This window comes from Vanellus vanellus, assembly GCF_965231255.1.
Source record: "Vanellus vanellus genome assembly, chromosome: 3".
Lineage (NCBI taxonomy): Eukaryota > Metazoa > Chordata > Aves > Charadriiformes > Charadriidae > Vanellus > Vanellus vanellus.
Window position 1 is genome coordinate 122,927,274 of NC_138907.1, and position 15,160 is coordinate 122,942,433.

At 44.7% G+C, this 15,160-nt stretch overlaps 1 long non-coding RNA gene across 1 annotated transcript; it reads right to left on the minus strand.

The window, feature by feature from the left end:
- Positions 1-669: 669 nt before the first annotated feature.
- On the minus strand, positions 670-5,009 carry LOC309669638. Its single transcript, XR_014268929.1, has 3 exons — positions 4,943-5,009; positions 1,851-2,035; positions 670-679 (listed from the first exon to the last, which is right to left on the minus strand). It is a non-coding gene; the product is annotated as an uncharacterized lncRNA (long non-coding RNA).
- Between the last annotated feature and the right edge of the window lie 10,151 nt (positions 5,010-15,160).

Consider the following 15,160-nt stretch of genomic DNA (forward strand, 5'->3'; position numbering starts at 1 on the left):
TTTCATCGTATTTTTCTTCCCCTGTCTTGTTGACGGAGCAGGAGTGATAAACCATCTTGGTGGGCATCTGGTGGCCAGCCAAGGTCAACCCACCACAAGATCCAAACAAATTCCCATTCTGCTTTCATGAAAACTTCTCAGTAACATTGAATTAGGTCCAGATGCAGATGAAGGTGGGGAAGCATGCTAATCTTTTAGCAGTGACCTAACAAGTTGAATACTTGGGAATGAGCTTTATCAAAAGCTGGGCTTGAAGAAGTAGTAATGACCATGGGGAGAAAAGGGAAGTCCTGGAACAAGACCCTGGAAAGTCAAGCACAGGTGCTTATGGCTAAGGAAGGCTGACAGAGAGACTTCAGACACAAGAACTGGGATGTAATCATTGCCATCAGCAAAGATAAACAAAAAGAATGAAACATGGGAAGAGAAAAGGTGATAGAAAGAGAAGGACTTTGCTGCTTGGGCCAAAATAATCTTTGGAGATTCTATGGGTTTAGTCTCTTAAAACTAACAGGGAAGCCTAGTCCAAATTCTTAAAATACAGAAACCACAGAATACAGCTTCTTTAGTGAAGTAATACTTTTTATCTGTCATGGATGACTGTTTGCACTCGTAGTGAAGAGGTTGAGGGCACTTCAAGGACTGACTGGGACTTCAAATGTAATCAAAGGGGTGAGATCTGCAAGAAAACAAAAGAAAAGTAATTAATTTAATACACGGAGTATATAGTACAGTTCTATCGTGTATTTGGGGATGACTTTCAGGCTGATTCCAGGGGCGAGAAACAACGAAATAATAATTTGTCCAAATATCTCTAGTGACCGCAGCAGTACCCAGTGAAAGAGGTAGGAGGGGAAAGTGGAAGGGCAGAGAGCTGCAGGTATGCATGGGGCTCCAGTCTGTGTCTTTCTCGACCCCAGCAGGGGTTACTACTGAGCTGGAGGGAGATGGGGCGAGAGAGTAGAGGGCTCAGGTCAGAGGTGATCTGAAACAGGGCCGGGAGGTGAGGAGAGGTGGTGGAAAGGCGTGTGGAGAGGTGGGAGGCATGGAGCAGACCCTCAGTGGTTATACAGAGACAAGTCCCAACTTTCATCAGAGGGCAACGTAACACTGCCCCTGAGTATTTAAGCACCCTGGTATAAAAATGAATATTCAAATGCAGAAACTGGAACCTTATAAATGTGATGACATTAGATTTAATATCTAGAAATTAAGCTGAACCCGCTTATAACTGGAGACTAAAGGCAGTCTCCTCACAAGTCTTTCAATTTCTTAACTACAATTTCACCTAGCAGCTGCAAGTGTTTTCAGGACCACTGGCACCCATATGACACAGCAGGACTGAATTTATCCCAGTGAATTAGTCCTGGTACACATCACTATCAGGGAAAGCACAAAGAGTCCTCAGCTGCTTTTTCTTATCGCTAAAGGGGACTTGGAAGCATTGCCAAATGCCCTACATAACCTGCGGAAAAGCTGGGCCATTCTGTACGCCAGAAATGTAGACTGCTCTTTGCGTTTTTATTAGGCAGCACATGTTCCTGGTTAAGCATTCATGGGAAGCAGCTTTCCTACCTCGCAAAAGTTTTCTTGCAGTTTCAAAAGTTTCTCCACTCTGTGCTGGAATGAAAACAAGAACTTGGCTTTTTTTTTTTTTTTTTTTTTTTTTTTTATGAAGAGCAAGGGAGAAATCCTCCTGCCAGGAGAGTGCACAGCCTGGTGTTCACAGCCGTTGGTTGCGTGGAGTGAGTCTGGATTATCGGCGTAGTCTCAACTGTTCTCTCCTATCTGAGACAAATGCTGTGACCCCTGTACTAGGGTTAGGTCTGGTTTAATGATTATTTACTTACACAAAGTGTTTCCACTTTCCAGGCACTGAGATTTTCCAAAGGAAACTCACTTCAGATGGGTGATAGGATTCATCTCACCCACCATTAGTCATCAGTGATGGATTCCTTTGCAGTCAGTGGAGATCAGCACATCAGAAGAACAGTTTATCACAACTATCGTGGAATGTAATTTCCACTTGCCTGAGCTAGAAAGTTATTTTCAAAGTAGAAAAAAAAAATTCAATAGAAAAGAATCCTCCCTGTATTGCAAATCAATATTAAAATAAAAATGCACTTAAATATGGCTTTCAAACTAGTGTTTAATTGATTACATAAGGCACACATTTGGTTCTGTTCTCTAGAAATGAAGTACAGACTGTACCTATACCAGTCCTCTCAACATATGCAAATGTAAGTGGATGCACTTGGTCAGGGATTTTTTGAAGACAAACTACGAAAGTATTGGAAGGGTCTTGTTAGGTCAAGGCCTTCAGTCTTCTGCTTTGCCTAGAAACTGTGCCCTGCAAGCCTTTTACCAATAGATCAGACTTCCCTATAAAAGCAGCTAAAGGCATTTTTGCCTTACTTCTGCTATGGGTAAAGAATTTATCAACTTCCAGCCCAATTACTTTGTATCAGCTCATGCGCTCCCACGCTAATGTGTTTGGAAAAACTACTTTCTTTCTTTCTTTCATAGTTAGTCTGCAGTTCTATCTGTGGGCTGGAGCAATACTTCCTCTGAGTCTTCAGTCTTCCTTGGTACAAAGGCCAACGACTTGCACCCTTATCCTCCACTTCAGCCCTGTTCTGTATATTCCAGTTTTAAATCAGCTTCTTGAAGACCACTGAGCAAGTGCATCAGCTTCACAGAATAGCCTCAATACATCCCCTCTCTATAGGAAATCTCTCTCCTGACGGCAAGGACATTTTCAACCTGCATCACATTGCGGGTTTCCAAATACCTTGTGGCTGCTTCTATGGGTTTGCACTTTTCTCTCTGCCGGGGAGATGGCATGCAAATAGCAGAGACCGTGTAGAGAACAACTCGTAGAGTCATGGAAGCATAGCAGCATAGAATCATAGAATGATTTGGGTTGGAAGGGACCTTAAAGATTAGTTCCAACCCTCTGCCCTGGGCAGGGACACCTCCCACCAGCCCAGGTTGCTCAAAGCCCCATCCAGCCTGGCCTTGAACACCTCCAGGGATGGGGCAGCCACGGCTTTTCTGGGCAACCTGTTCCAGTGCTTCACCACCCTAATTGCCACCTAATGCTGCTCTGAGCTCCACTGCTGTTTCCATCTACACGCCTGTGCTTGGATGTGCTCCCATAAGCATCGCTGGCTTTCTGCAATAAGTTCCCCTACAAATACCCAATAAAGCTGCTTATTTTCCAATAACTGCTGACGCATTTGCTCTCAGGAAACTTCTGAAGGCTGACTACTTAATTTTTAAACGTTTTTTCTTCCCCCTCCTCGAAGCTGAGCAGTTAATTTTCTGTCACCAGCTACGAGAGGCAGGAAGCTGCTGTCAGCTCCCCAGCCACATGTTCTGTCACACATCCAGAGCCTTTACAGTGTCAGCAAACCTCACACCCTGCAGACCGCAAGCAAACAGCCCATCAAACAACAGCCAAACAGGCTCGTTCCTCTGGAAACAAGAAATTGCCAACGAGGGGACCTGAACAACCCTCCTGCTCGTTTTGCTCCCTGCTTGGAGGGTCTTCCAAGTGGTGGTTGTTGCACTGTGGCCTTCACCGGGTGCACATCTGCCCTGTCAGACCCAATGTGTGATGAGAAGAGGAGCATCCCCTTGCCCTGCCTGCTGCACGCCTGCTCTCCTCCTCACTGCCTGTAAATTGGGTATAACCGCAGGATCTCCAAACTGTAACCAAACACAGCGTTAGGCAGCAAACGTGATCGGCTACTGCCAAAAGCCACCTCTTGCTCTCTCCTCCCTGGGAGCAGGTTCTACAGAAATGGCATTCTTTTCTATTCAGCAGTTTTTTCCTCTCCTGCACCACGAGATGCTTTTGTGACTAACCGTCACTTGTGTTTTGGGAAGCAGATGTGCCCGACTGTGACCACTTGCACACAAAGCAGTTAGGCTCATGCCTGCGAGTTTCAAAAGGAACATTTTGCTTGAGGATTTTTGGACTGTCTATGTAATACTCTTCTGCAGTGTTTCATTTTCTCCCAGCTGCCTCTGAAAACAACAGACCCTACTCAATTCCTGTGTCCTGGCAGCAATCAAAATGCTGCGGAACTCAAAACAAGCATATCTCTTCGATATATGTTTAAATCATCGCAGTTGGAACCAAAGCCTCGATCAAAAGGAGCCCAGGCAACGCTCTCCTCAGAAGAGGGGAAATCGCTGTGGGTTTACTTCTCAGATAATCCTTCAGCCTCCCTATGTGGTGCAGCTCGAACAAACTTTAAATTACCAGCAGCTATACCCTCCTGACACGGCCCTGTATCACACAGCAACCCCTCCCTTGAAGAAGTCTTCCGAGGGTGGTTTCCTCCTGCTCTGTGACACATTGCTGAAGCTCAGCTTCCTATTTTAATGATCCTGGATTGGTTTCAATGCCAGAATTTGTCTACAAACAAGATCTGTGTATTGTGGCATTTGCTTATGTGTGTACAGAATGTGGGGATGCCTCAAGTGAACTCCTGTACCAAGGGAAAATGTCTTTCAGCTTTAAATAAAAACTAGAAAATTACTCAAAGTCCTGCAACATATGCATGAATGGAGGAGAGTCTCACCTGACTCATTTCTATGGAGTTTCACCAAAGTCAGTTGTGGCAATCTGGTGGAGCTCCCTTCATTTTAATGGAGCTACCATCAATTTACAGCAGCAAAGTCTCAAACTGACATTTCTTCATGAGATGTTACAAAGTAGGGAAGAGGTGTAAGGAAGGGTTAAATATTTCAAACGAAAATTATTAGCCTTTTTTATCTGAAAATTCAAGACTCATGCTTAGCATCAGGTACACAGTGATTAACATTAATAGAAGGGTTTTCCTAATGACTTATTTATTTCTGTATACACTCATCCTCATGTCTCATAAAAGAATGGGAAAGTCTAATGGCTATCTAAAGCTACATGTGTTACCTGCACAGTTTCCCACCAAAGAGTGGTCTTCATCTCCTGTTTTCCCAATGTGTGGTCCCAATTAGCACCATCTTGTCCACTCTGCACTGTCCCACAGACACTGATATATTCAAAGGAGCACTCGTCCAAGAAGGTGAGGCTCGAAGCTGCCGGGAGTAGAGTAACATATTTTACCATGGCCATTAATATCAGATAAGGCTCTTTTAACCCCATTCCAGAGTGTTTACATACAGGAAATACATTCTTAATTCAACTGAAGACTACACAGACTTTCACATCTGTGTCCCTGTTGCCATACATACATGATGTTTCCTCCTGAAAGAAACACGTTATCTCTTTCTCCCACTCTCCGCTGAATATTTCCTTGCGGGAGCTAGCTTGGCCCCTGTGTGCTAGTTTTCCCTTTCAGACATCCATCATTTTCTCCAAGCCTGCCTGGGATAGGCTCTGTATCCCATTTCACTCTTCAGGGTGTAAACCAAAAGTACTTCTGCTGAAACTAGTGGAAATATTCAGGTTAACACAGCGTGTCAATACTGTACAGAATGTGAAGTATTTACTTTCATAGCTTTGCCAGTGGAGTTGGAAGCCACAATTAGCCCCATTCATGCTCCTGACCCCAATTGTCTTATCAAACATCACACAGGCAGAAAAAAGAAATTTAAATACTCTGGTTTTGGAGACGCCAGTTCCAGACTGCTGTTACCTGAAGATTTCATCATCTTCAACAGCATGATGATCATCATCCATGAAGGAAACTGTAACTATTACAAGTAATATTATGAGAAAGTCTGTGTAAATGAAAGGTGTTAGACCTTTGATTCACTCCAACAGTATTCTATAAGGAAATGGGGATCAGGCCACCATGGATCTTGTTGCCGCATAAGAACTATAGTTTCTTTTAGCGTTGCAAGAGGATCCCAAGGGTGAAGTGTTCCCGCTCCTCTCGTGTGACTCCATCCATATTATCACAAAGCTTCAGTAAGGATTTTCAAATGCATGTGTGAGAAGAAGGACTTAACTGCATTTGTGCATGAAATTCAACCCTAGTAAGTCAATCCTGCTGAAATCCAACCTTTGCCAAATGACCTTGTTAAATTCAGAAATTTTTGTTGTAATGGAAGGAATGTTGCTATTGATGTCGAAAAAATAAGGTCTGTAGTGCAGGACTGACTCATAATCATATGAGGTATTGAGGTCATCATGGAAACTGTCATTGTGTTTGTCAAAGGCATATGCAAAACCTATACAAAAACACACAGGATTAGGCAAGACCACAAATAAAACTTAGCACATAACACCATTTCAAAATATTTTACTGTGACTAAATAATGGTCCAGTTGTGAACGTGTAGGCAGCCATTCTCAACCAGAGATGTTTCAGCATTGTAAAAACAGGGACATGCATCTACAGACAATTCTCAATCCTTTCAGACCTGCATTGTACCTTCAGTAATTTCATCCCACCATATCTGAATGTAGTCATTCTGATCCATCCGGGATTGCTCATGGTAAAATCCCAGAGCATGCAGGAGCTCATGTTGCACTATGGGTTTATAGTTGCATCTCTCTCCTATAGACACCATCTGGCCACTCTGAAGGTCCCCCACATAAGACCAGCACCTGTAAGGCAAAGACTCAGATATTGCATCCATTTGGAGTAATACTTTTTATGACTTGTATCCACATATTAACTCAAACGCAAGATCAAGGTAAAAGTAAAAAAAAAAAAATCTTTTAGAATTTCCCATCTGTGTTTTCCAGTCTTGCCCAGACTAGATTTGCAATGCCAGGATACAGAGCAACGGAAAAACTTCTCTACGGTGAGGGTGACAGAGCACTGGCACAGGCTGCCCAGGGAGGTGGTGGAGTCCCCTTCTCTGGAGATTTTCAAGACCCGCCTGGATGCAGTCCTGAGTGATGTGCTCTGGGCAATCCTGCTTTAGCAGGGGAGTGGGACTAGATGATCTCTAGAGGTCCCTTCCAACTCTGAAACTCCATGATTCCGTGATCTGCTCAAAGTAACAAAAATTGTAACTTCTGGTTGATGCCCAATTTCAAAAGCAAATTCCTAATTCATACAGAAATTAGGAATTATAGCATTCTCAAATATGAATGCCAACTCAGAGGGCCCAAACTTAGGGGCACCTATGATAAGGATCAGGCCTCTCTTTGGTGTGCTGAGTCAGGCATCAAAAAAAATCATAAGTTAACGTTGAAAACTCAGGCTTGTTTTATCAGCACTATCCAATACAGGGATAAATCAACCCATAATTTTCCCTGGTTCTCTCCAGCTAAAATAAAAATCCCATTTACATTGAATCAGAAATCTTCTGGAGCATGAGGAAAAATAAAGACAAAGACAAATCAACATTTTTGATCAACAAATTTCTCTGACACAAAAGAAATAAAACACGAACTTGAACCAATGTACCTTCAGCACCATGCCACAGCCTGGCAATGAGTCCCTGTCCTAGGTGTGATTCTTGCTTCTTTTTGCCCTTCCCGGAGGGCAGTGCGTGCGTGTTCTTAGAATCATAGAATTAGTGAGGTTGGAAGGGACCTTTAAGATCATCAAGTCCAACCGTTAACCTACCCTGATAAAAACACCACCACTTCTAAACCATGTCCCTAAGCACCTCATCTACCCTTTTCTTAAACACCTCCAGGGATGGTGAATCCACCACCTCTCTGGGCAGCCTATTCCAATGTTTAATAACCCTTTCAGTGAAAAAATGCTTCCTAATATCCAATCTAAACCTGCCCTGACATAACTTGAACCCGTTTCCTCTTGTCCTACCACTTGTCACCAGGGAGAAGAGGTCAGCTCCCATCTCTCTAAAACCTCCTTTCAGGTAGTTGTAGAGGGTGATAAGGTCTCCCCTCAGCCTCCTCTTCTCCAAGCTAAAGAACCCCAGATCCCTCAGTCATTCCTCATAAGGTTTGTCCTCCAGACCCTTCACCAGCTTTGTAGCCCTTCTCTGGACACGCTCCAACACCTCAATGTCCCTCTTGTAGTGAGGGGCCCAAAACTGAACACAGTACTCGAGGTGAGGCCTCACCAGTGCCGAGTACAGGGGGATGATTACTTCCCTAGTCCGGCTCACCACACTATTCCTGATGCAGGCCAGGATGGTGTTGGCCTTCTTGGCTGCCTGGGCACACTGCTGGCTCATGCTCAGCCGGCTGTCCACCAGCACCCCCAGGTCCTTTTCTGCCAGGCAGCTTTCGAGCCACTCCGCCCCCAGTCTGTAGCGCTGCATGGGGTTGTTGTGACCCAAGTGCAGGACCCGACACTTGGCCTTGTTGAACCTCATACCATTGGCCTCAGCCCATCTGTCCAGCCTGTCCAGATCCCTCTGCAGAGCCAATCTACCCTCAAGCAGATCAACACGCCCCCCTAGTTTAGTGTCGTCTGCGAACTTACTGAGGGTGCATTCGATCCCCTCATCCAGATCATTGATAAAGATATTAAAGAGAACAGGCCCCAGCACCGATCCCTGGGGGACACCACTTGTGACTGGACACCAACTGGATTTAACTCCATTTACCACCACTCTCTGGACACGGCCATCCAGCCAGTTTTTTACCCAGCTAAGAGTATACCTGTCCAGGCCATGAGCAGCCAGTTTCTCCAGGAGAATGCTATGGGAAACGGTGTCAAAAGCCTTGCAAAAATCCAGGTAGATAACATCCACAGCTTTTCCCTTGTCCACTAAGTGGGTCACCTTGTCATAGAAGGAGATCAGGTTTGACAGGCCTGACCTGCCTTTCACAAAGCCATGCTGACTGGGCCTGATCACCCTGTTCTCTTGCATGTGCCGTGTGATGGCACTGAGGATGATCTGCTCCATGACCTTCCCAGGCACCGATGTCAGACTGACAGGTCTGTAGTTCCCTGGATCCTCCTTCCAGCCCTTCTTATGGATGGGTTCTTGTAAAGGTGGTGGTGATGGCAAACATTATTGCTCTTCAATGCCGGGTGGCCCCAGCTTAACCAGTATAGGAAGGGGAGTAGCAGAACATGAGCAGCACAGAGAAGTACAGCAGGTGCCTTATAACCTCATATGCTGCATTGGCGGTTGTTTATGTGTATGTTTACCAAAGTATTTAAATAACGGGCCTGATTTTCAAAGGCGCTGAGCAGCCTCCAGTGAACTCAGGTTGCACTGGCTTCCTTGGTTTGGTTCCTAAATACAAATTTAAATACTAACTTTTCATGTCCATTCAGAAATAATTCTGTGCATTTAAAAAAAAAAAAAAAAAAACAAAACAAAACAAAACAAAAAAACCTGCCCAAAAATGCTATGCATGAGTTTTCCCTCACTTGAGGGCAGATCTACACTGGATTCCTAGACACAGACACTAGCTGGTGTCACCAGCTTCCTGATGGTCCTTCCCAGAAGACGGGGAGGTCCCCTGACCTAACTTTAGACAGTCACAGTGTTGGCATCTGCCACGGAGTTTAGCTTCCCTGGCACCTTCACAGTCCCTGGACAGTAAGAGGCATTTTGGGATGTGAGTCACCAGACCTATTTTAGACTTCTATTTTAGGTGAGATGATTTGTGGCCTGGAAGAGTCACCACCTCCCTGCTGACTGCAAAGGCCACCTGAGGTGACCTGCCCAGAGGTCGAGGCTGTTGGCTTCAACGTCTGGTCAGGCAAACCCAACCCTGCATCTGAGAGTGAGGAGGAAGTGACCTGCGAACCTCAACACGCCGGTGACATGCCCTGCCCCTAACCAACACCGGGAGAAAGTTATTTCCTTGCTTTCCCTGAAAGAGTGCCAAGAAGAGGATTCATGTCAGTAGCTAGGGTGCAAATGGAAATAACATTGTGTTTTCTTATGTTAAGAGAACATCAAATGCAGATAATACTTTTGGTTAGTCTGTTTGCAGTGGTTTTATCTCCAGTGTAATACAAACTAGCTCTGGGACAGAAATGTGGCTCAGGTATTTATGTCCTTTGTACAAGCAAGAACGAAAACGAAAATCTCTTGAGTTGGAAAAACTGTCACATCAAACAAGGTAGTACAAACCAGATTTTGTTAATACAAAATTACCGGCCCAGCTTCTCAAATTTCAGATAAGTCTGTTCCCCTTCATAGGGCTTGAAAGACTTCAGCCTGAACACGTCAAACGCCTGCAGGATAACACCTTTAGCGTTCAGATCTGAAACACACAGCAGAGGATAACAAATAGCTGTTGTTCTGCTTTTATAGTATTTTAAATATCTATAAAGTATGAACAAGCGAGGATTAAAGATATGAACATGTAAAAAAAATATTTACCTGGATGATGAGAGAGCAGGAGGCTGTTAGCAGAATTCCCTGGCTGGAGTAATTTTGGCAGAGGCCATAGGGAGAGATAATACCTTTTATTAGATAAACTGATAGTGCTGAAACAAACAAGCAGGCTTTTGGACATCCAGGGCATTGCTCAGGTTCTGCTGGGTAATTTTATTGCACGTTACAATATAATTTCAAGTATTAAACTTTGAGCTCGGGGCTAGTAAACACAGGAGAGAACTATAGGATTTTAACATTGATTTACTACTAGTTTTGATTCCTAAATTGTTCAAAATTTAAAATAGTGCCTAAAATTAGATTAAAACAAACAGGGAGAATGCTGGCAACTTTTTTACTTATAAAATATCTGCATTTCCTTTCTGCCTGTGCGGAGCTGGGGCTGTTAAGAAGAGATAAGGCATGAAGGGTGCAATAGATCAACGTGCATGTTCTTGAGATTAGGATTTCCTGACTTCATTATCTAGAGATCTCAGCCAGATACACTGATACTAGTTAAACTGGCTGCTCGTCAGCATCTGGCTGCTCCCCAGGGCTGTTGCATTGAAAACAACATGTCCTGGGCCAGAGTTGTGTTGCTCTGTGGGGCCGGCAGTAACAAGGGCACTAATGCAGCTTACCCTAAAAGCAAATGAAACAAAAGCAGCCCGGAGAGATGGATAAAACCAGAGTATATCTAATGAAAGTAATTCAGTACTACCATAATAAAAAGTCTTATTACCCAAGCAGTCAGCTAGGATATAGGGAGTGGGAATTTTCCATCTGTAGGAGTTGTTTCTCAGAGCATCCCTCTCCAGTTGTTGAGATCAACATGCTTCTGTTAACATTTTAAACCCAATCTACACTCTTGCTGATGTTGGTTTAGATCACCAGCACATACCGGTCAGATAATATCACCTTCGAAAAGCTTCCTTCCCGTTTCTGAAATGAAACCAACAGCCATTTAGGCCACAGTAACATATGAAGAACTACAGTATGTGTTTTTTCAAAGACGACACAATCTATCAGGCTGCCTTATCAACCAACCCCTCTCACTTTAAGCAGCAGCTGCCCAGAAACAAGCTAACAAATAACAATTGCCACACTATAACATGCCAGTCTTCTGCCTGCAGCTGAGCAGGACTTGGGGTTCAACGAAGATTTCCAGAACAATTTCATAACATCTGCCCAGAAGAGATTTTATTCTTTTTCTCAGGCTTGTATCTTCAAACAACTGTGGACTTCTGAACATTGAGCTTGATATATAAGTGGAATGGATTTGTCCAGAAATTAGGCATCTCATAGCCTCACTAGTTAGCTGAGCTCAGCTAATCCTCTGGGATTCCCCCATGTGATCAAAGGAGGAAGATAAGGATCCTGGAGAGAGAAGAGGTTCAGCCCAAATCAAGCTCAGATTCAACCAATTAACTCCATGTGCTCTGTGTCCCAGATCCTATTACAGCTGTGTGTCCATCCAGTTGCCTAAACATAGTAGTCTGGTGCCATTTGAGACGCACAAGGGTATGCAAAATATCCCCCTGGGCTGACAGATGCAAAGTTTGGAGGATTTCTTCCCCTTCTATTGTGGTTCTGGAGGGGATGGATTTGAACTGGCAACAGACACCCGTGTTTTAAACAGCTGATCTACATTTCCATGCTTTAAAAACACAGCATTTGAGACTGTGTTGGCAGAACTGAGCCCAAACCTTAGCTACTGTATGGTCCTGCTAGCATAACATTTTCATTTAATGTTTTCATATAAGCACAATCCCAGCACAGACAGTTCATCTGACAAATTTGGTGGCCTTCTATGAAGGGGTTACAGCAGCAGTGGACAAGGGAAGACCAACTGATGTCATCTACTTGGACTTGTGCAAAGCATTTGACACTGTCCCACACGATATCCTAGTCTCTAAATCAGACACACGTGGATTTGACAAATGGACCACTCGGTGGATAAAGAACTGGCTGGATGGTCACACTCAAAGAGTTGCAGTCAATGGCTCGATGTCCAAGTGGAGACAAGTGACAAGTGGTGTTCCTCAGGGGTCAGTACTGGGACCTGTACTCTTCAACATCTTTGTCAGAGACATGGACAGTGGGGTCGAGTGCACCATCAGCAAGTTTGCCGATGATACTAAGCTGTTTGGCAAGGTAGACATGCTGGAGGGGAGGGGTGCCATCCAGAGGGACCTGGACAGGATGCAGAGGTGGGCCCAAACCAACCTCATGCAGTTCAACAAGGCCAAGTGCAAGGTCCTACATCTGGGTCGGGGCAATCCCAAGCACAAATACAGGCTGGGTGGGAATGGCTGGAGAGCAGCTCTGAGGAGACAGACCTGGGGGTGCTGATTGATGAGAAGCTCAACATGAGCCAGCAGTGTGCAATCGCAGCCCAGAAGACCAATTGTATCCTGGGCTGCATCAGAGGAAGTGTGGCCAGTAGGTCAAAGGAGGTGATTCTGCCCCTCTACTCCACTCTCGTGAGACCCCACCTGGAGTACTGCATCCAGCTCTGGAGTCCCCAACAGAAGAAGGACATGGACCTGCTGGAGCGTGTCCAGAGGAGAGCCACGAGGATGATCTGGGGGCTGGAGCACCTCTCCTATGAGGAGAGGCTGAGAGAGTTGGGGCTGTTCAGCCTGGAGAAGAGAAGGCTCCGGGGAGATCTTATTGCGGCCTTCCAGTCCCTAAAGGGGGCCTACAGGAGAGCTGGGGAAGGACTTTTTACTCGGGCATGTAGTGATAGGACGAGGTGGAATGGCTTTAAACTGGAAGAGGGTAGGTTGAGATTAACCATTAGGAAGACTTTTTTCACTTTGAGGGTGGTGAGGCACAGGAACAGGTTGCCCAGAGAGGTTGTGGATGCCCCATCCCTGGAGCTGTTCAAGGCCAGGCTGGATGGGGCTTTGAGCAACGTGGGCTGGTGGGAGGTGTCCCTGCCTATGGCAGGGGGGTTGGAACTTGATCTTTAAGGACCCTTCCAATCTAAACCATTCTATGATTCTATGATCTTCAGACCTTTTTCTATGGAAATAACGTATATTGTCCTCACATATGCATGGAGAGAAGAAGAAGGAAAAAAAAAAACAAACCAAAACAAAACAAAAAAAAACACAACAAAAAAACCCACTCAACCCTACACCAGATTTTCTATTCTGTTTGCAAAACTAGAGGAAATTTACATTAGAACATAAAGCAGATAACAGGCAATGTCAGAAAATGAAAACTCTCTCAAGGCAATGCTCTGAAACCCTGGGGCAGGGATGAAGGTACCTAAGCTTCATATCTTGGTCATCGGTCATGTGAAACCAACCAACTCACTTAAGATAAATGCACATCAATGAACCAGAAGTTGAAGTGGAGCAACTGCTGAGGTTTCTCTGGGAGTTGTGCTGCAGAAGAGTGATGCATTTGGGATTTTTTTTCACGCAGGAGAGACCTTTCAGTCCCCTCCAGTGCCATCATATCTGCCAGACTTGTGGTCCTCAAAGGCTAGCTCAGAACTCTGTAATAACTCAACACACTGCTCAGTTACTGGCCTGACTTACCTGAGTTTATCTCTGGAATTTCCTTTCTAAGCTGCCCTCCATCAACATCACCAACTATCAAAAGATATAATACACCTAAGTTAGGGACTAGATGACCAGAGCTGGTACAATTCCCCACTTGATGACTGATAGGCTTCCACTACCACGCAAATCCTTACATCCTTACCTCTGTCTTCAACAAAGTTTTGGATCTGACACACGGAAAGCGCGCTTTCAAAATCACACACAAATGGAGTGAAATCTCACCCTGAGCCCAAGCCACAAAATGCAGGAGCAGGTGGGAATACCGTAAAGGCAGAGGAGGAGGTAACCTGTGCTCTGAAACAACATATCCTGCAGGAATCCATTTCAGACGATCATCTGGTGCTACCTGCCAGTGGAGATAAAATGTCCTACAGCTGCAGAGCCTTCAGAAGTACTGATAAGCAGAAGCCAACAAAAAAGTGAACTTTGAAAGGAAGAACAGATTCTAATCTTATTAGATATAGCCATAAGCCAACCTGATAAGCAATCTGCCTGCCAATTTTATAACTATTCTTGCCGTCTTAACCCTTGGAGCAATCAGGAGCCATTTAACTATTTAAAATTTCTGTGATTTTGTCACTCTTTTCTTCTGCTTTATGAATCATCCTGACATGAGACCACCAAAGCTGCTGAGTATGGAGGTAACAACCCCTTCAAAACAAGAGGCTTATGGTCTGCAACCTGAATAAATCACTTTAAGAGAAGTCTTACTTGGCATTTATTTTTCTATTCCTGGAAATATCTTGGTAGATGAAACAAATTTTTATTTTCATAGAATCATAGAATCGTGGAAAGGTTTAGGTTGAAAGCGACCTGAAAGATCATCGAGTTCCAACCCGCCTGCCATGGGCAGGGATGCCTTCCACTAGACCAGGTTGCTCCAAGCCCCATCCAACCTGGCCTTGAACACCTCCAGGGATGGGGCAGCCACAACTTTCCTGAGCAACCTGTTCCAGTATCCCACCACCCTCAGAGTGAAAATTTTATTCGTAATAACTATTCTAAAACTACCCTCTTCAAGTTGGAAGCCATTTCCCTCTCATCCTATCACTACATGCCCTTGTAAAAAGTCCTGCTACAGGGACTTTTTTCTTATAGGTGCCCTTCAGATACTGGAAGGTGCCCATAAGATGTCCCCGGAGTCTTCTCTTTTCCAGGCTGACCAGCCCCAACTTTCTCAGCCTGTGTTCACCGGAGAGGTGCTCCAGGCCTCTCATCATCTCTGTGGCCCTCCTCTGGATGCACCCCAACAGGTCCATGTCCTTCTTATGTTGAGGGTCCCAGATTCCTCTGATTCGATGGGTAAAGTATCATCTTTAACTTAGAAACAGTGTTATTTTTTGTCATTAATAGAATGCC